Genomic DNA, 19,835 nt, shown 5'->3' on the forward strand with positions numbered 1-19,835 from the left:
CTGTGTCCCATTATTCTGTTGCTGGCTGCCTGGCAGCAGAGCCCAAACCCACCTGGCTACAGCCTCCCTGCAGGCAGCAATGAGCTCTGCCCTGAGCCTCCTCTGCTGCAGGCTGCACACCCCCAGCTCCCTCAGCCTCTCCTCACAGGGCTGTGCTCCAGGCCCCTCCCCAGCCTTGCTGCCCTTCTCTCAACACCTTCCAGCACCTCAACATCTCTCGTGAATTGAGGAGCCCAGAACTGGACACAGCACTCCAGGTGTGGCCTGAGCAGTGCTGAGCACAGGGGCACAAGAACCTCCCTTGTCCTGCTGCCCACACTGCTCCTGAGCCAGCCCAAGATGCCATTGGCTCTGCTGCCCACCTGGGCACTGCTGCCTCCTCTGCAGCTACTTTCTTCCAGCACTCCCAGGTCCCTCTCTGCCTGCCTGCTGTCCAGCCACGCTGTCCCCAGCCTGTGAAGTGGGGTAAACCAGTGAGAAACCTGAGTTAAGAAGAGCCTGTGGTGTTCCAGCTGAAAGAAGGAAGCTTTGGCTATGAAGACACAGAAGAGAGAGGAGCAACCTGTCAAGGACAGGGAAACAGCAAGAAATGGAGACAACCCCCACGGGCAAACACCACGCCCTGGGTTCATACAGCCGCCAAGTTTTCACAAGGGATGGCTCTACTTGAAAGACTTGGGTAGGTTGAAGGTCAGGCATAATTTTACTCCCTTCTGCAGGGACTACTTAGGCCTTGTCATAGCAGGATTTACCACTGGCTTTGGTTTCTTCTGCATGGAGCTCTGCCAGGCTTTGCTGTGCTGTAACCCTTTCTGGGCCACGCAGATAGCTGATATCCTGATTCCCGGAGCTGGGGCAATAAAGAGGAAAACAGGTGATGGGGCTGTGTGTTTCTCTGATGCAATCCTCTTTATTTCCAGGCTTATACAAAGGTGTTTTCCAGTGAACCGGAGAGGTGAACAATACTGCCCCTTGCTCAAGCATAAGGCCCCCATCTGCCATAAATCTGGCCAGGGTGCGTCTCACGGCCAATGTATTTGCAGCGACAGCTCAGCTATCACCATGGTTTCAGGTTCCTTCTCTCCACTCCCTCTCATACACTCACCTTTTACCCACGAGACCTCTCCCTCCACCATCAGGTAGCAATGAGACCCACCTACCTTCAACAAAGCTTGGTCCTTGAGTGGGTCTTTACTTTGCATGGCAGCCCCAATTGCTTCTGCAGTCTGTTCTATAAGGGTTTACCTCAGAGGAAGGGCAATCATTGCACCCCACAGGGACTCCCTACCCACCACACTCCCACAGCATTTCCCTCCCTCACCCTAGCATCAAAGGCCTGAAAAAACCCTGTCAGAAGTGGCCAACTCCATCCCTTGTGGGCACAGCTCTTTCCCTGAGCCCAGAGTTGTGGTTCAGGCCACAGCACAGGTCTTGGGAAGGTTTCCTGCTCCTCAGGACCAAGCCTCCCATCCTGCCACACGTGTCAGCCACTCCAAGTGGGAAGAAATGATTCATGGCACTGTGGCAGAGGATTAAGGTCCAGTCTGCTCCTAATCCCTCTAACAGGATAACCAAGAGCTTGGTGCCAGCATCTCTAACGTCCTGCAGCCCCGGGCAGCGTCACTGCCTGTTGGCGTGCCAGCCCGTGGTTTGCAACAGCTGCAGAGAGCATCCACTGGCCAGGACAAGCCTTGCATGTGGCTGGGCTTCTCTCTTTGTTTTCTAGAGAACAACAAAAAAGCTGCCCACACTCTCTGCCCTTTCCACCAAAAGAGGCAGAGTTTCATTAAACCCAGGCTGTACATTTAGGGCTGATGCTGTTTAGGTACCAGGACTATCTGAAGAAGCCTTGCTACTGAATGTCCTCAGGGCATGGAAAGCTTGTACAGCTATCCAGTGCCCTTCAGGGTGCCTAAAATGTTGTGATTTATAGACTCCTAGGATTGTTTTGGTTGGAAAAGACACCTCCAAGATCATCAAGTCCAACCACTGACCTTAACACCACCACCACGACCATCAAACCATGTCCCAGAGTGCCACATCCACATGTTCATTGAACACCTCTTCAATCAATATCCTATTCTCCTTGAAACGATGTGTTCCACACCACCACAGAAATAAAGGCATGGACTGGAGGCCAGATTGCACAGAGAGAAGGCAAAGGCCAGCTCCATCTCTCAGTTTTGCTCCGTTCTCACTGCTGATCATGTCAGAGCTCAGATGAGATCCCAGCCAGTTTAAGTCCTTTGCTCTAACCTCAATAAACAAGATTATATCCAGCTTAGAGCTGCTGTGTCTGTGTAAGATGCTTAACATAAGCACCTTTATATAACCCCCCTCTTCAGCTGGAGTGCTTTCCAGGCTTTGAGCAGTTGTCCATGCACATCTCCGGCAGAAAAGGAGTTGCTTTCATCTTCATTTGGCAACCCAAGGCTTGGGAAGACTTGAGGGAAGGCCATGGCCCCTTCTTTTTTGTCCATCCAAAGAGCATGAGGCTTGGCCTCACACACCTCCTCAGCAGCCAGTGCTAGCTTCAGCACTTCCAGAGGGGATTCCTGCCTGCTACAGGAGGGATATAGCTGTCTCCACACTGGTGATGGATCAGCACCAACCCCTGCGTGATGGTGGTGGTGATTCCCCGCAGTGCCCACCTCAGGGGACTGCCCAGGAAGTATGGAGCAGATCTCACTTCCCAGACTCATCTTGCCCCTCTCCGAGCTGTTAGCTGGAGGCATCCACCCGGTAGCAGGAGCTGGCAGGCTGCGCTGCGCAATCGAAAGGGCTCCGGGATTAGCGGCGAGCAGCCCAGCCTGCCGGAGCAGCCCAGCCCGCCGGAGCCCCCCGCGGATGCCATCGGCAGATAAGCTCTGGCTCTTTTGTTCTCTTTCAGGAAGCTCTTGGCCAGCCTATGCCTCGACACAAAGCACCAAATTGTGTGCTTGATAACTTTATCACCCCAGTTCGTCTGATAAGGCAGGTTTCTGTGGCATGGGATGGGTCCTCAATCTGCTGTCAGCCTCACAGGCTCACAGGATGTCAGGGGATGGAAGGGACCCAAAGAGATCATCCAGTCCAAACTCCTGCCACAGCAGGACCACACAGTCTAGCTCAGGGCACACAGGAGCACATCCAGACAGGTATTGGAAAGCTCCAGAGAAGAAGACTCCACAACCTCTCTGGGCAGCCTGTGCCAGGGCTCTGGGACCCTTCCAGCCAAGAAGTTGCCCCTGGTGTTGAGCTGGAACCTGCTGTGCTGCAGCTTCCATCCATTGCTGCTTGTCCTATCCCAGGGAGCAGTGAGCAGAGCCTGTCCCCCGCTCCTGACCCCCAGCCCTCAGAGATTTAGAGACATTGATTCAATCCCCTCTCAGTTTTCTCTTCTGCAGCCTAAGCAGCCCCAGGTCCCTCAGCCTCTCCTCACCAGGCAGTGCTGCAGTCCCCTCATCATCCTCTAGCCCTCTGCTGGACCCTCTCCAGCAGATCCCTGTCCCTCTTGCACTGGGGAGCCCAACAAGCCTCCCAGGACCCCTCTTGGCTCAGGCCATGGGCTTGGTGCGTGTGCTGCTGGCATACACAAGAGCCTCGGGAGCGGCAGGGCTCAAGGCAGGTTCGCAGGCAGACTAAGGGCACTAATGCTGCATGAATATGCAACAGCAGCAGTGAGCTCCAGGCAGCTGGGCCACAGGGCTGGAAGCAGCCCAGAACCTGTCCTACCGGCTGGTGAGGAAGAGGCAGTTCGCTGCATGCTCCCCTCCTGCCCAGCTGTGCGGGGGAGAGGCTCTGCCCGGGCGGGGGCCTGATGAGTTTGTGAGGTTGCTTTTTGATCTGGGTATCTCTGAGCATAATGAGAAGGTTTGAGCTCTGCCCCTCCCACCCTCTCCACGCCTCCCACTTCCTCTGATCCTCCAGAGCCTGGCAGGCAAGGGGAGACCTGCCACTTGCTCCGGGGTTTGTTTCTTTCCGAAGGGAGGCATATTTGGGGCCTTTTGAGACACACTTCAGTAGCCACATCTATGGCTGAAAGCACAGGGCCCTGCACACCTTCCATTCTCTCTGCCCAACCCTGCGGGGTCATCCAGGGCGATCACACCTCAATCACAGCTCCTTATTCCCTTGCTTCATACAGCCCACAGTGGCTTTCAGAAGCCACCTGGAGTCAGTTGTGCTCCTATGTGGGGTGCTGGGGGCCACTGATGCAGGACATTGGCTTCTGTAGGACCTCCGCTCTGAGAGGAAGATCCTAGGGCTGGCAACCTTCAGCTGGAACTGCTGCAGGAGCTGCTGTGCTGGCAATGAGCTATCCATCCCCCTCACCCCAACACCCATCGGAGCCTCTCTCTTGTGATTCAGTGTCTCTCCCATCTTGGATGGATCTTACACTGCTGGCAGACCAGTTCTAGCTCCTTCTCCACTGCTCCCTGCCCCTTGGGCTGCAGCCTCCAGAGCCACAGCGGAAACCTCAGCAGCAGCTCGTTTGGCACCGCAGGCTGTGTCCAGGGGAGCCAGCTCAGCTGCTCAGTTACTGCTCTCCCATGAGTCCTCCTTTCCTCAGAAGGAAAGGAAAACAAGCTCCAAGCCAGACATGTCCTCAATGAAACCCATCTGGGAGAGTGATGGATGTGGCCCAAGCAGGACTGCTGCCTCCTCCTGCCATGGAGGAGCCCACGTAGCCAGCCCAGGGAGGCTGGCCCAAAGGGACGCAAGGCCAGAACAGGGGACACAATGGGACTGCTGGAGTGCTGCTTTCTCCCCCAGGGCTCTGCCTGGGGAGCTGCTTCCTCCTGTCTCAGCAGCAACAACAGCTGCAGGGCAAGGAGCCAGCTCATGATCTGCACATCCACAGAGGGCTCCATCCAATTTCCATACGCACCGTTTGGAGCAGTGAAGACCTCCTTAGCAGGAACAAGATTGTCCTGAGAGTCCACCCATCCCCTGCCTGCTTCACACATTTCCTCCAAAGGAGATTTTCTGGAGTTTAGATTCATTTCAGGCCCTTGTAAAGTCTCCCAAGTGTTTCTCCTTCCCTGCTGGGAAGCCCACACTAAGTTGTTTTTAAAGCATCCATTCTCTTAGTCATACCCCACATGTCCTCTGCAACCACTCCTGCTTCCCAGTGGGATCTCCCATCACACCAATTATCCTATCCAGCCTCTGCCAGAGCCTTTATTACAGCGTGAACTGATTTGCCTTCTGCCATCAGCCCCCCTTCAGGCATTTCTGCATCTCTCACCTCCTCGTCTCACTCCACAGCCCTGTTGATACTGGATGCAATTCCCACCTATTCCTTGTCCCTCCAGTGACCATAGTGGTGTTAGGTTGACAGCTGGACTCGAGGGTTCACAGATTCATAGATTCACAGAACACCAGCTTGGAAGGGACCTCAAGGATCATCCAGTCCAACTTTTCAGTACTGCCTTCAGTGTTGGGCTCCCCAGTGGAAGAGGGACAGGGATCTGCTGGAGAGGGTCGAGTGGAGGGCTGTGAGGATGATGAGGGGACTGGAGCACTGCCTGGTGAGCAGAGGATGAGGGCCCTGGGGCTGCTTAGGCTGCAGAAGAGAAGACTGAGAGGAGATCTAATCAATGTCTCTAAATCTCTGAGGGCTGGGGGTCAGGAGGGGGGGGACAGGCTCTGCTCACTGCTCCCTGGGATAGGACAAGCAGCAATGGATGGAAGCTGCAGCACAGCAGGTTCCAGCTCAACACAAGGGGCAACTTCTTGGCTGGAAGGGTCCCAGAGCCCTGGCACAGGCTGCCCAGAGAGGTTGTGGAGTCTCCTCCTCTGGAGCTTTCCAATACCTGTCTGGATGTGCTCCTGTGTGCCCTGAGCTAGACTGTGTGGTCCTGCTGTGGCAGGGGGGTTGGAGTGGATGATCCCTTTGGGTCCCTTCTATCCCCTGACATCCTGTGAGCCTGTGTCAGAATACAGTTTAACTGAGACTGCCCAGCAGCCTGTCGAGCCGGGCCTTGAAACTGAGCTTAGAGGTCCCTTCCAGCCGACACAAGCCTGCAGGCTCTGCCAGGGCTGCTTATGCAAGCAAACACCTACCTGTGCTTCCTCCTCTCCCGGTGACGCCTGCAGGTTCGCTGCCCTTGCGGCAGGCAGCCAGGCGAGGCTGACCCCAAACCCACAGCTCCTGGGTGGCAGGGCTGTGCTGGCAGGGCACGTGCAGCCCCGCAGAGGAGGGCACGCTCGCTCTGCCAGCCTGTGGTTACTGGCAGGCCTGCCAGGGAGCAGCCATCTACTCAGAGAGCTGCTTGTTTGGGAGCATGTCATGTTTTCGCCTGGTCTTGCAGCTGCCTGTCAGGCGCTGCACAAACACAGCCCTGTCTTCCGTGCCCCTCCTTGCCTGGTCTGTGTGTCCTCAGCTCTGCTCTTTGCCGGGCTCAGGATTAGCCAAACCTCAGCTGGGTAAACAGGAGCTGATCCTGCCCCACCATCCGTGGGCTTCCCACCCTCAGCCACCGCAAACACGAAGTGCTCCTTCATTGTTCTCCCAAGCAAATCTCCCTTTTCATCATCCAGCAGATCTGAAACTCTTACTTGGGCACAGCAGCTGAGGTGATCCTGTGCACTGATTTCATCTTCTGGTTTTTTTCTTCCATTCTCTGCTGTGGTTCTGCTCGTCTTCCTTATCTTCTGATCTGTTCCTCATTTTCTCATTCCTTTTCCCCACTGCTGCCTCTGTTGCCTCCTGTTTTGTGCCCCATCTGAGGAAAGCCAACCTCTTCACCGTGGGGGTGGTGAGACACACTGGAGAAGGTTGCCCATCACTGGAAGCTTTTAGGGCCAGGCTGGATGTGGCTCTGAGCAACCTGACCTAGTGTGAGGTGTCTGTGCTCATGGCATGGGGGTTGAAGCTAGAATCATAGAACCATAGAATCACAGAACCATAGAATCACAGAGTCAGGCAGGTTGGAAGAGAGCTCCAAGCTCAGCCAGCCCAACCTAGCACCCAGCCCTGGCCAATCAACCAGACCATGGCACTAAGTACTCCAGCCAGGCTTGGCTTCAACACCTCCAGGGATGGGGACTCCACCACCTCCCTGGGCAGCCCATTCCAATGGCAAAAATGATGATCCTTGAGGTCCCTTCCAGCCCTGACAGTTCTCTGATCCTCTATGCCACCTTCTGGGTGCTAACTAATGAGCTAGGCAGGACTGACAGTTTAGCCTGAACAAGGCTTGGGGGTTGTTGGTAGCCACAGTCAGCAGCTTGGTCTTCAGCTCAGCTCAGATTTGCGTTTCCTGCCAACTCTTACCTGCCTTCGGAGGGATGCTGGGCGAGGCAGGAGGAGGACACCCATTCCCTGCAGCACAGCACCCTCTAGCCTCCAGCGGGGCACCAGCTCCTCTCTCCTCTCCAAGGACCAGGAGGATCTCCACCACCATCCTCCAGCAGTGCACATCCTCCCGGTTCTGCAAGGCTGCTTACGTGGCCAGCCCTGTGTGACTCCAGCGAGATCCTTCTGTGGCATTACTAACAAACCCGGGGACGGGACTGCAGGGATGGGGATCTTAAGGCGGGGCTGTTCTGAGCAGATGTGGTCAAGCACAGAATCACAGAATGACAGAATTAACCAGCTTAGAAAAGACCTCTAAGATCATCGAGTCCAACCTACCACCTAACACCTTTTAATTAACTAACCCATGGCACTAAGTGCCTCATGCAGCCTCCTCTTAATCTTTGATCCCATTCTGTGCTTCTGTGCTCCACAACCTCCCTGGGCAACCTGTGCCAGTGTCTCACCACCCTCACTCCAAAGAACCCTTTCCTAACATCCAGTTTCAATCTCCCCTCTGCCACTTCAAACCCATTCCTCCTCATCCTGTCATTACCAGACCTTGTCAATAGTCCCTCCCCAGCCCTTCTGTAGCCCCCTTCTGATACTGGAAGGCCACTCCAGGGTCTCCTGGAAGCCTTCTCTTCTCCAGGCTGCAGAGTCCCAACTCTCTCAGCCTGTCCTCAGAGCAGAGCTGCTGCAGCCCTCTGAGCATCCTTTCCTCCAAATCCCAACTGCAACCATTTCCTTCATCCAAACACAGCTGTGTGCTCCCTACCTCCCAGCCCTATCCCAGTTCCCACTATTTCAGGACAAGGCAGTAGCTTCCTCCTCTGCTCATTTTGTTTCCATAAACATTTCTCTCTGGGAAGAGTCTCTTCCCCATTCCTGAGGCAAGGCTAACTTTCGGGTCCATGCAGGGGGCTGCTAACCCCACTGCTCAGCTCACTGGGCCCTTCAGTTTGCAGGGCTGCAACCCTTCATCCTGCTCCTGCACCACTACTTCCAGGACAGCTTTCCCAGGGAAAGCATTTCAGCAGACACTGGAAAAAAAACAAGAGCCCAATGACTTTAGCAGTCTCCCTGCCTGGCTTTCTGAGGCTGGATAATCATAGCCTTCCCAAACCCCAACCTCAGGAACAGAGAGTGATGGCAAACGTCAGGCAGACCACTCAGAAGACAAATAGTTTCCTTTATTCAGTCTGACATCTGGGAATCACTCCAGGAGGAGCTCAGGCATCCTCCTGGGTTTTTACTACATTCATTTGTTGCAGTCCATCCTGCTTTCCACCAGAGACACCTCCTCTCCCCACTCTGGCTGCCTGACAGATACCTGCTGCTCCCAGGCAGTCTGCCCTGTACCTCGATTGTTGTTGTGTTCAGTTTTGGGCTGAGCAACTTTAACCTGTCTTGGGGGATGTTGCATTTAAAGGAGTGCTGCTTGGATTAAAAATGCTGTGGCCAGCAGCAGCAGGGAAAGGATTGTCCCCTTGGACTCGGTTCTGGTGAGGTCACACCGTGAGTGTTGCGTTCGGTTTGGGGCACCTCATTACAAGAGGGATTTGGGGTGCTGGAACCAATGAAGAGGAGGGCAAGGAAGCTGGGGAAGGGCCTGGAGAATTAATCTGATGAGGAGTGACTCAGGGAGCTGGGGATGGGTAGTGTGAGGAAGAGGAGACTGAGGAGAGAGCTCACTGCTGTCTACACCTACCTGAAGGGACATTGTGGAGAGGCTGCTGCTGGGCTCTGCTCACGTAATGGGAGACAGAACAAGGGAGAATGGCCTCAAGCTGAGGCTGGGGAGGTTTAGATTGGACATTAGGAGGAAGTTTTTCACAGAGAGAGTGGTCAAGGAGTGGAATGAGCTGCCCAGGGAGGTGGTGGAGTCACCCAGCCTGGGTGTTTAAAGGTGGTTTGGCTGTGGTGCTTAGGGCTTAAGGTGAATCTTGTGGAGTAGGATTCTAGGTTGGAGTTGGTGCTCCTGAGGGGCTTTGCCAACCTGCATGTTGCTGTGTGATAACCCTTCTGCTGGTGCAGATGGCTTTAGGGACAGGGACACCAAAGCACTGCTTGGCTCCTGCAGCTATGTCTTGGCTCACCAATGTGCATGACAAAGGGGAGAAATGGCTGTGAGCAAACAGGGATGGCATTAGAGATGGCTGCAGGGAATCACAGGATAGAATGGTTTGGGTTGGAAGGGACCTCAAAGCTCAGCCACTTCCAGTTCCAACCCCCTGCCATAGGCAGGGACACTTCCCTCTAAAACAGCTCACTCAAGGCCTCATCCAACCTGTCCTTGAACACCTCCAGGGAGGAAGCATCCACAACCTCCCTGGGCAACCTGTGCCAGTGTCTCACCACCCTCACTGCAAACAACTTCCTAACATCCAGTTTCAATCTCCCCTCTGCCACTTCAAACCCATTCCTTCTTGTCCTGTCATTACCAGACCTTGTCAACAGTCCCTCTCCAGCCCTTCTGTAGCCCCATTCAGATCCTGCAAGGACACTCCAAGCTCTCCTCCAAGTTTTCTCTTCTCCAGGCTGCAGAGCCCCAACTCTCTCAGCCTGCCCTCACAGCAGAGCTGCTGCAGCCCTCTCAGCACCTCGGTAGCCTCCTCTGGACTGGCTCCAACAGTTCCATGTCCTTCTTGTGTTGGGGGCTCCAGAACTGCCCCCAGGACTGCAGGTGGGGTCTGAGGAGAGCACAGTACAGGGGAAGAATGACCTCCTTTGCCCTGCTCTGCCTGGCAGCTTGTGGCACAGGAGGTAGGATTTTCACTGACTCCATGGAAAACACAAGAGTGTTGTGACATACAGAAATACAGACAGACCTTTCCCCTAGAGCACTGAGTCCTTTTGTGTATGCCAGAGCATCCAGAAGCAACACCAGCAGTGCTGGTGGGAAGTGGGTTTCAAAACCTCTTCCTGCAGCCAGCAGCTGTGGGGTAAAAGGAGTGATTTGGCTGCTGGGAATTCATTGACAGAAGCAGTGGAGCACAGCCTGGTGAAATGGCTCAGTTCTTTTCGACTAAAGAATTTTGGAATGCAGCAGTCCATCTGCTCTGGAATGATCAGTGAAGCTCCCAGGATTAGCACAGCCCTGGGGGATTTGGTAGAAGAACAGGGGGGAGGGGGAACAAAACAACCAAAACAAAACAAAGAAAGAAGAAAAACATTCAGCAAAGAAAGAAAGAAAGAAAGAAACCCAAAAAAGTCAGAAGACTCCAGCAGCTGCCTTCAGCCGTGAGACCAGAGCCTGGCCTACGGGGGACAGCAAGGTGGAGAGCAGTCACCCTGCAGCGCTGAGGTTAGTCAGCTGAGATCTATAATTAGGAAATAAACAGCATGCTAAATAAACCCCAGAGCAGCAGCTTTTGAGGAGGGTGACAGAGCTGGAAGCTGGCAAAGAGCAGCTGAATGAAAATGTGATGGAAAAATACCGAGCAGGTGTGCCACGTGCCACCTCCCCCCCTGCTCTGTGCCACGCAGCTGCTCCCCCCCGCCCCTGGCACCTCTCTGCTGGCGTCCTCAGCTCCTCAGCACAGAGGCTGCTCTATTTAGAGAGCTGCAAAGTGCCCACCACGCTTTCAGGCACCGTTTTCAGAAAACAGGTGAGAGCCCAAAGAGCAGAGAGCATCCACATCCCCCGGGCTCTCAAACACCACAGCGCTGCAGCCTGCCAGCCAGCGCTTGGCTGGCACCACAGGGAAGGCAGAGCAGGCAGGGAGGGGAAGTGCTGCCTCTGTTCCCATCTGCAAAGCCTTTTTGTGCTCACATGTCACTGACAGGCACTTTGCTGCTTTTTGCAGCTGGCAGGCACAGAATCACAGAATGGTTTAGGTTGGAAAGGACCTCAAAGCTCAGCCACTTCCAGCTCCCTACCATAGGCAGGGACACCTCCCACCAGAGCAAGTCGTTCAAAGCCTCATCCAACCTGGTCCTCAGCACCTCCAGGGAGGTTGTGGAGCACAGAAGCACAGAATGTGATTGAAGATTCAGTGCTTCTGTGCTCCACAACCTCCCTGGGCAACCTGTGCCAGTGTCTCACCACCCTCACTCCAAAGAACCCTTTCCAAATATCCAGTTTGAATCTCCCTTCTTCCAGTTCAAACCCATTCCTCCTTATCCTCTCATTACCAGACCTTGTCAATAGTCCCTCCCCAGCCCTCCTGTAGCCCCCTTCAGATCCTGGAAGGCCACTCCAAGGTCTCCTCCAAGCCTTCTCTTCTCCAGGCTGCACAGCCCCAACTCTCTCAGCCTGTGCTCACAGCAGAGCTGCTGCAGCCCTCTGAGCATCTTGGTGGCCTCCTCTGGACTGGCTCCAACAGTTTCATGTCCTGCTTGTGTTGGGGGCTCTAGAACTGCACACAGTGCTCCAGATGGGGTCAAGGCCTGTCAGAAGAAATGTTATCCATTCTTGCTCCTGCTGCACTGCTGGAGAGCAGCAGCACTGCTAGAGAGCAGCACTTCAGTTTTTTCACCAGCAGAAAGGTTCCCTCAGAGGTGCAAAGTCTCCAGGTGCCCTTCAGCATCCAGGGAGTTTGCTGAGCAGGAGAAAAGCTGGGCCAAGGGGAAATGAGGCAGAAAAAAAAGAGTTGAAGCAACTTGTGGCAGCAACAGCCAAAAGACAGAGGCTTGTGACAAATGAAAGGTGACTGTGACCATAATGATGCAGGGAGGTGCCTCAGCCTGGCTCAGCACCACACTGAGTTCTCTTCCAAGAGGCTGGGTTTAAAAAGGTGAAATGAACATCGGCTGGTTTGGGTCTTCCCTGTACGAGGTAGGTGTCTGCCCAAGGCACAAGGCACAGCTGTCTGCTTTTCACTCAGCTTCCAGCACGTACATCTGGCCTCTTCCATGGTAGCCACACTCCTCCACGAGGGATTCTCCTGTCTTCGAAGCATTAGGGTCTTCCTGGACGCCCCCATCCCACTTCTCTGCAGAGACGTCAGACTGAAGCACCTGCTGGGCTGGAGCTGCCCAATCCCTGCCTGCAGAGCCGCGGGTGAAGCTCGGCTCTTCCAGCACCCTTCCTTTACGTGGGCTGCTGCTGCTCAGGTGGCATTTCCCGGGTGCGAGCTGTGCGCGGTGCAGCCTGGCTCCCGCCCGGGCCCGCGGCGCTCCCCCTTGTGCACAGGCTGCTGCCGCCGGTGCCAACCGGCCCCGCGGTGCCCATCACCCCCCGGCTCAGCCGTGGCAATGCCAGCTCCTGTGCTCAGAGGCAGGCAGCTTCCTTTGCCAGGCTCAGCTCGCAGGCTGTCTCAACAGCCCAAAGCCAGCTTTGTCATCACAAACCACGCTCGCTCCCTCCCAGCCACCTCTGCTCCCACACCAGAAGGCACTGCTGGAATCCCCAGCACTGACCAGAGCAAAATGCCACCTGACTTAGAACCATGGAACCAACCAAGTTAGAAGAGACCTCCAAGCTCAGCCAGCCCAACCTAGCACCCAGCCCTGCCCAACCAACCAGATCATGGCACTAAGTGCCCCAGCCAGGCTTGGCTGCAACACCTCCAGCCACAGCCACTCCACCACCTCCCTGGGCAGCCCATTCCAGTGCCAATCACTCTCTCTGCCAACAACTTCCTCCTAACATCCAGCCTAGACCTGCTCTGACACAGCTTGAGGCTGTGTCCCCTTCTTCTGTTGCTGGTTGCATGGGAGTAAGACCGACCCCACCTGGCTACAACCTCCCATGCAATGAGCTCTTCCCTGAGCCTCCTCTTGTTCTCCTCACGTTCTCTTCTCTCCTCCTTTTTGCAGCCTCATTCCCCCAAAAAATCTTCAGCTCTGCAAAGTGATGCAGAGACAGGTGACAGAGGGCAAGGAGAGCTGGCTGGGAGCTTGGCTGGAAGCAGTGAGACAAGCCCCACTCAGCTCTCCCTGCGAGGACAGTGTTATTGGACACTCTGAGGAGAGCCCGTGAGCCTTCGCTGCTCAGAGGGCAGCCTGTTTGATAGCACAAGGCATCCTATTATTGTGTTGTCCTGTTAGGTTTTGAATGCCTGGGAAGCTTAAATCAGACCAATACACTCAGCATGGAGTGGGCAGCTCAGCGTTTGGTTCGCTTGCCTTGCAAGGAGGTGCTTAAGGAAAGTCTCCTGGAATAGCTCAGCTTCTCTCAGCTCCGAGGAATCTCCAGCAGCCTCAAGGGCTTCAAATAAAAGCCTTGCCTGGAGGTTCAGCTCCCATTCCTGGCGTGTTTTCCTGCCTGGATCTGTGTTTTCCTGCCTGGATCGATGGAGAGGAGCCAAGGTACACCTGGAATCGATTGGACTGCAATTTTCTGTAATCAAATTCAAACTCATTCTTCAAACACTTCAGAGGCTGACACAGGACGTTTATCTCCCAAGCCTATCTCACAGCCTGGTCACAGGCATCACTTGGATGCCTTCAGACATAACAAACCTCAGCTCAGCTGACTCTGACATGTTTAGCAACCACCGCACAGCCTGGGTACCTTCCCAAGGTTAATTTGAGGCTGATGATAAGGAGTCCAGCTCCCGTTTGCCCGAGTGGTGTGCCAGGGAAGCAGAGCGCTCACTACCAGGCTGCTGCCACTCCTGTTCTGCCACCATCGTGTCAGCAGTCCCTGCTCTGCCACTCCTCCGAGCTCCTTCTCTCACCATGACTCAGTCTCCAGCAGTTAGTCATCCCTCCAGATACATAACCCTCTGGAAAATGTGACTTGCTCCTCGAGAGCTGTCTCCCTACGTAGGAAGCTCCAACTCCCAGTAAACAAAGGAAACAGCACGCCTGAACTCAGGGGAAGGATTTTTCCATCCAGTTATATAAAGCAGCCATCAGCACAGCTAGGAGCTGCTGCTGTTAGGAGCGAGGTAACGTGCAGCTCCTTCGGGAGGGTACCAAAAAAGCAGGTTTACAAGCATCACATTGCAGGCATTTCTTTATTGGTCTGGTATTTGGTTTCCCCTCGGTGCCTTCCACAAGTGGCAGCCTCCATCTGCCCCTGAGTGGCTTTTGCTGTCCCTGTCACACACCCCACTTGCTAGGAGGAAGCTGGACTGGTGCTGGTGTTCCTCAGGAGGGTCCTGGGGAGGACCCATTCAGCTCCTGCTGGCAAGTGTGAAACAGAGGAGGCTGAGGGGAGGCCTCATTGCTGTCCACACCTACCTGAAGGGACATTGTGGAGAGGCTGCTGCTGGGCTCTGCTCACGTAATGGGAGACAGAACAAGGGGGAATGGCCTCAGGCTGAGGCTGGGGAGGTTTAGATTGGACATTAGGACAAAGTTTGTCATGGAGAGAGTGGTCAGGGAGTGGAATGAGCTGCCCAGGAGGTGGTGGAGTCACCCAGCCTGGATGTGTTTAAGGGTGGTTTGGATGTGGTGCTTAGGGATATGGTTTAAGGTCAGTCTTGTAGAGTAGGTGGATTTGGTACGTCCAACTTACAGGTTGGACTTGGTGATCTTGAGAGGCTTTGCCAAGGTGGATGTTTCTGTGGTTCTGTGAGCTTAGCTGGCACCTCAGTGCCACGCTGGCTGCAGAGCTGGCAGGGGACCTGTGGGAACCAACCCCAGCACGCTGAAGGCCCAGCCACCATTTTAAAGGCATTGCTCCTAAATGGTTTTTATTGCACACAGCAGCCTGTATGAGGCTGGCTGAGAGAGCTGGGGTCGTTCAGCTTGGAGAAGAGAATCAACCAGGTTGGAAGAGAGCTCCAAGCTCATCCAGCCCAACCCAGCACCCAGCCCTGGCCAATGAACCAGACCATGGCACTAAGTGCCCCAGCCAGGCTCCACCACCTCCCTGGGCAGCCCATTCCAATGCCAATCATTTTGTCTGGCAACAACTTCCTCCTAACATCCAGCATAGACCTCCCCTGGCACAACTTGAGACTGTTCTGCTGCTGGCTGCCTGGCAGCAGAGCCCATCCCCACCTGGCTGGCCTTAGTGCGACCTTCCAGCCTTAAAGTGTGGCTGCAGGAAAGATGGGGGTGGGCTCTTTATCAGGGAACTCTGGTGACAGGACAAGAGGCAGCAGTTTTAAACTGGGGGAGGGTAGATTGAGATATTAGTAAGAAATCTGTAGTGTGAGAGAGGGGAGGCCCCGGCACAGGCTGGCCAGGGCGGCTGCGCATGCCCTGTGCCTGGAAGTGCCCAAGGCCAGGCTGGATGTGGGTTTGCACAACCTGATCCAGCAGAAGGTGTCTCTGCCCACGGTGGGGCTTGGAACCAGATGAAGTTTAGAGTCCTTCCAAGCCAAACCGATCTTTGAGTCCGTGATTACATAACCAGTACTCAGCACCTGGCCACACGCAGGTGGACTATCGGCAGCTTGCATCACCCTGCAGAGGTTTCTGGTCCACCCGTCCCTGAGTACCACAAAGCACTCAAACCAATGCGTGCTGAACATGCGCTTCAGCTAGAGCAGCTCCCCTGGCTGCCTGCCCCCGGGCAGCGGGGTGCACTCCCGCAGCGCAGCTGACACAGCACACGGCCACGGCTGCTGCCGCTCCGCGATGGCGCCGCCGCCCGCGGCTCCCTACCGGCAGCGCCAGTCCCGCCCTGTCCCGCCCGCGGACGCCAATCACTGCCCCCCGCCTGACTGACGTGCGCCTGAACCATCAGGACCGCCGTGTCCCGCCCCGCTGCCTCTCTCTCAGCCAATGGCTTGCGCGCAGTCCGGCCAGCCAATCGGCGCATGGGTCCGGGCGGGAGCGGCGCGGCGGCGAGCCAATGGGAGGGCGAGGGCGGCTGCTAAGGGGCCGGGAGTAGCGGCGCCGGAGCAGACGGCTGGAAGCGGCGGCGGCCGTGGCTGTGTGCCTGTCGGGCCCACAGGTGAGGTGGTGATGGACCGCCGGGAGCCCCGTCCCGTAGGGCTGAGGGGAGGCGGCTGGGCAAGTCAATCCACCAGTCTCTGTCCTTCGCTGCCTTTCGGCGGAACGGGGCCTGGAGGGGCGCGGAGCGTCAGCGGGGTCTGTCAGGCGCTGGGCGCTCAGAGGTGCTCCTCTCGCTTTGGCCTCGGCTCCCTACGCTTGTCCAGCCGCCTGCTTTCCCTTCACTTTCTGTGGCAGGCTTGGCTTAAGTATTTATTTCCTTGAGGGAAGGTAGGGGTAGCCTTGCGGTGGGGTTCGGCCGGGCCTGGCTGTGGTAACCGGCGGACCTGTCCCCTCCCGATGCCTCTCTTCACTCGCTTCTTGCCGGGCAGGGAGGGTCCGAGCTGCTGCGGGGCGGTGGAGGAGGCCTTCCCCATCGCTTCGTGGAGGTGTGAGGCTGTGCAGGGCAAGAGGAGTGGTGATGTGAGTAGCCTGTACCTACGGGGGGTGAGGGCTGAGGTGGGAAGCAGTCGTAAAGCGCTCGGGAGCAGAGACCCTGGAGGGATGGCACTTACGTGAGCTAGACCCAGGTGAGCTGCGGCTGGTGCCAGGTCACTCTGTGCCCTCTGAATGTGGCTTTTCGATGCCACTCGTGCTTCTAGGGCCTGACACTGCTATTGGTGTTTTACAGGAGCTCAAGGCTTCCTTTAGTCTATCTGTGTTACATTCCTGCTTGTCAGCCTATGTGGTGAGACTCTGTCCACTCCGTTCTACAGCTTCCTGCGTGGCTTGTGTTTGCCCATCCTGTGCTGGAGTAAATCACATCTCTTGTGACTGATGTGTACAGATGGTGAAACCTTCACCTGATACTAACTGTTTTTGTTTTTGCAGTGGTGTATTGGCAGCAGCTTTATTCCCACAGTTATGGCTGCAGGGGTGGCATTCTGTAATCACATTCTCTTGCAGGTCTCCTCAGAGACTTCGTAGCAACTTCCTCTAATTGTTGATGTACAATTGGCGTAGGTGTGGTAAGCACTGAAGATTCCTGTCTGCCTTTTACAAATGGTGGCTCAGCTTCCACACCTCTGGTGCTTCCTACTGTAAGAAATGCCTGTGGCTTACTAATCAGTTAAGTGGTGGAGTATGTTCATCTTGCATACCTCATTTATCAATGAGTATCATGCTCAGCCATGTTTCTGATATTGCTCAGCATGAAATTATGTAGTCACCACTGATACAGTGTTCACAGAACACAGAGTTCAGCTGTCTGTGTTCTTGATAATCTCTTCTTTAGATATTACTAATGTTTATTTCCTGTGCAGAGGGTTTTGTTATTGACAACCAGGTTTTGATGGCTCTGTTATCTTATCTTCACCTTCTCAGATGTTTGCTTAGTCCTCATATTACAAGAGAAGCTTGAGTAAATGCTCCTGTCTCTTCATGGAGCAGTGGACATGCAGCCTTTCCTACCATTCTGGCCATCATTTATTTCACTCTCAAGGTCAGGAGCAAAACCAGGAAGGATAGTAAAAACAAAGAGATAATGTTTGGGTTCTTATTCCTCTGTTTTACCCTGTAAAAATAGTTGTATTTCAGCTTTTGCATGGGAGGTCCTCTCTGTTACTGGGTGAATTAGCTACAGGCTGGCTTAAGATTGAGCCAGTCTGTCCTTTATAGGGGACAGGACATAGAGGTGGAAAGGATGTGGAGGTTGGGGTTAAAAAAAATGTTTCTGAAGAAGTTAATTTTTTTTCCTACTCTGCTTGTTTTTGTTGTTGCTCAGGGAATGAGCAGCAGCTTAGGCTTTTAGTGTTTCATAAAGCTGCATTACTGAACTTGTCACATTAAAACCGAGCGATTAACATGCTCAGATAGTTGCCATTCTGGGATGTGGTATTGGGAAGGGAAGGTGGCAGAATAACATCATTTGTCCTTGATAAAGACATGTGCAGAACTTACCCCGGTTGGTAAGTTCCAGCTGTGCTTTTGGCTGTAATTTGATGTGCCCTTAGAGCACTGATTCAGACCTGCAGCTAAACTTCATGCAGTGATGGAATTGTGCTGGGTGCTGCTGGGTTCACACTGTCCTATTATTCCCCTTTCTTGCTTTGTGTCTTCAGCCTCTTCATCCTTATTTATTTCATTCTGCCAGTACTGGCTGTGCCAGAACTCAGATTTGAAGGACAGAGTTTAACAGAGTCTCTGGTAGGGGTGTACATGCTGGGGGCTTTGGTGCTTGTAATTCCTGTTGAAAGGTGCAGGTTGAAACTAGTGTTTTGAACTCCTCAGCAAAAACCTAAATCATCACAGTTCTGATGATACCTTTGGAGTCTTCTATGCTTTTGAGTTTCTCTGGAGCATCATATTCCATCTGCTGTTCTCTGTGTGTGATGAGATGAACTTCTAGCAAGGATTTGCCCTTCAGCTTACAAAGAATAAACTTCTGCAGATACATCTGATCAAACTCAGGTGCGGCAGTTCAGTACCAAAGAGTTGATTTGATTTCACTGTTGGGAGGCAATCTGCTGCTAGGGAGGAGTCCCCCATGCCTAACATGTGGGCCAACACATGCCCTAACTTAGTTGGGCAGCTGACTTAGCCTTTTGTGTGCCATGAGACTTGTCTTTTCCCCCAGCTGTATCAGTTGACTGGGTAATAAAGATTGTCTCTGAGTGCCAGCCTTGCTCTGACAGTGTCAGACAACAGTAATTGAAATGCTTTGCAAGGCTGGTCTGTAGAAACCAGGTGCTTGAAACATCTTTGTGCCTGTTTTGTGTTGGAGACAGCAGCAGTGGAAGGAAGTGTCACCCTTGGCAATGTAAAGAAGATTTTCATCTCTATTTCTGGATTGATCAGGAAGAGCACTTGTGTAGCTCCCTGCTGTTGAGAAGCAGAATTATAGAATGGTTTAGGTTGGAAAGGACCTCAAAGCTCAGCCAGTTCCAACCTCCTGCCATAGGCAGGGACACCTCCCACCAGAACAGGTTGCTCAAGGCCTCATCCCACCTGGCCCTGAACACCTCCAGGGAGGTTGTAGAGCACAGAATCCCAGAACATGATCTTTCTGTGCTCCACAACCTCCCTGGGCAGCCTGTGCCAGTGTTTTCACCACCCTCACTGCAAAGAACCCTCTCCTAACATCCAGTTTCAATCTCCCCTCTGCTAGTTTAAACCCATTCATTACTCTTCCTCCTGTCATTACAAGACCTTGTCAGTAGTCCCTCCCCAGCCCTCCTGTAGCCTCCTTCAGATACTGGAAGGCCACTATAAAGTCTCCTTGAAGCCTTCTCCAGGCTGCAGAGCCCCAGCTCTTGTAGCCTACCCTCACAGCAGAGATGCTGCAGTCCTCTCAGCATCTCTGTGGCTTCCTCTGGACTGGCTCTAACAGTTCATTGTTGCTCTTGTGTTGAGGACTCCAGAACAGTTTCTCCTCATCATAGGTTCAGCTTGACTGAAATGGCAGTGTCCATTTCCTCTGCTAATGTGGACTGAGCTCCTGCAGACACCCAACCTGTGTGGAATGTTTGAGGTTCTAGTTGCTAATAATTCTTCAGCCTGGAAAAGAGAAGACTGACAGGGGATCTTACCAATGCATAGAAATATCTAAAGGGTGGGGCTGTGCTCTGTTCAGTGGTGCCCAGTGAAGGGACAAGGAGCAGTCCAGAACACAGCAGGTTTGACTTAAACATAAGAAGCAACTTCTTGCCTCTGAGGGTGACATAACACTGGAGCAGGCTGGCCAGAGTGGTTGTGGAGTCTTCTCTGGAGACTTTCA

At 54.1% G+C, this 19,835-nt stretch overlaps 1 protein-coding gene across 1 annotated transcript in view; it reads left to right on the top strand.

Annotated features, from left to right (window-relative positions):
• Nucleotides 1–16,001: 16,001 nt before the first annotated feature.
• The window catches only part of ABHD2 (abhydrolase domain containing 2, acylglycerol lipase), a 35,239-nt gene continuing 31,405 nt past the window's right edge, over nt 16,002–19,835 (top strand). Inside the window, exon 1 of the mRNA XM_064158102.1 lies at nt 16,002–16,082. The gene's annotated coding sequence lies outside the window, so the exon portion shown is untranslated. The remainder of the gene's footprint in view (nt 16,083–19,835) is intronic.

The sequence above is a fragment of the Pogoniulus pusillus genome, chromosome 17 (assembly GCF_015220805.1).
Source record: "Pogoniulus pusillus isolate bPogPus1 chromosome 17, bPogPus1.pri, whole genome shotgun sequence".
NCBI lineage: Eukaryota > Metazoa > Chordata > Aves > Piciformes > Lybiidae > Pogoniulus > Pogoniulus pusillus.